The 1,510-nt window shown below is 36.3% G+C and overlaps 1 protein-coding gene across 1 annotated transcript in view; it reads left to right on the forward strand.

Annotated features, from left to right (window-relative positions):
- The first annotated feature begins 230 nt into the window (after positions 1 to 230).
- lbx2 (ladybird homeobox 2) overlaps positions 231 to 1,510 on the forward strand; it is a 99,033-nt gene continuing 97,753 nt past the window's right edge. The window contains exon 1 of the mRNA XM_014020267.1: positions 231 to 470. The gene's annotated coding sequence lies outside the window, so the exon portion shown is untranslated. The remainder of the gene's footprint in view (positions 471 to 1,510) is intronic.

Here is a 1,510-nt window from a genome sequence, read left to right on the forward strand (position 1 = left end):
GGGATACGCTGGGCCGGGAAGGATTCATCAGACCTGTCCTTCGATTCGGGCCAAAGGAAGGACGTATTTGTCGGACGCATCGGAGGAGTCTTCCGTTTTGGWCGTCCTTCGTCGCGGCGCTGTGACGTATGCGGCCGACGAATTCGACCTTCGGAGGACCCGTCCTGCCGTTTTGGACACAGCCGTTGTTTGCCAGCCGCCATAAAACACCACACAAGAAGAAGAAGAAGAAGAACTTGGCAGCCATTTTGTCACCCATGTGGTGACATAAAAACATGTTTCCTATTGTGTTTTTTGGACAGTTAGCTGACTAAACTTGCTGTTAAAGAGGAAATGTATTTGTTATGTAGTGTTATGAGTGTTTCAAGACAAGGAAGAATGATTTTTGTGGCCAGGAAATGTCATAAAACAAGGAATTAAATTTTCGTCCTGGCTGCCATTTTGGAAAGAGGAGAAATGATGCATCAAAAGTAAGTGAAAAGCRTTTATGTTTTACTGTTGATAGTTTTATAAGCTGTGTGGTTTGTCATGCTTTGAAAAAAGTGATTATGTTTTTAAGTGCCTGTGACATCAAATTTTTGTAATAAGTGAATGAAAACACGTTGCAAAACGAATTTCACACTGCTGTGGTGAACGATTGTTGAGATGTTTGCATGTGAAGAAACAGGAAGTGATGCCAAAGGGGAATATCTGCACGTAAACAGAGCATTGCTACAATAATGAGAGAAGAATATGATGTTTTTTAGATTATTTTGAGTCACTATCAAAGATGAAGAAGAGTTTAAATAAGATTGTTTCAATGAACAAAGATTGGRGTTTCTTTTCTTTAAGAGCTCCCCTTTGATGTCACTTCCTGTTTCACTTTGCTGAGCCAAATTCAAGAGAAAACAGACAAAATGGCTAAAATTACGTTTATGTTAATTTTCTTAAATCTAAAGATGTTTGACTGTATTTGAAGGATAAGTATGTCACAGGCCCTTTAAGCTTTGGCTGTTTGTTGGTGGGGATTTGCTGCGTGTCCCCCAGCTGTGMTTCTTTTGGCTAATTATTAATATTTTATTTATTTTGTATTTTAATTCTACAGTGAGTAAATATGGATGGTAAAATATGATTTATGGGGTTTAATATTTCATTTGAGCCCTCGGTGAAGTTTCTGTGTTGAAGTATTTTGGAAATATTTCTCCAGTTTGGTCATTTGCTGGAGACCTGTCCAAGTATGATTGAAATGCTGGATTTTATTATGTCTCAAATATTCATTTTTGATTTTGTTGTTACACAATTTGAACTGGCAATGTTCTGAATCTATCTTTTATCCCAATATATTTTACTTAATACCACCTCTCCTTCTTGTTCTGGAACATTTAAATAAAAAAAAACTGTTAAGTTATGACTCATGAAGTTAAAATTTCAGATTGATAGATTTACACTGATACTACGCAGTTTAATTTACTCCAAAGGGTTTAAAAGTTAAACAATTTGGGCATGCTTTTAAACAATTTTTTTGCAAATA

This window comes from Austrofundulus limnaeus, unplaced genomic scaffold (assembly GCF_001266775.1).
Source record: "Austrofundulus limnaeus strain Quisiro unplaced genomic scaffold, Austrofundulus_limnaeus-1.0 Scaffold246, whole genome shotgun sequence".
Lineage (NCBI taxonomy): Eukaryota > Metazoa > Chordata > Actinopteri > Cyprinodontiformes > Rivulidae > Austrofundulus > Austrofundulus limnaeus.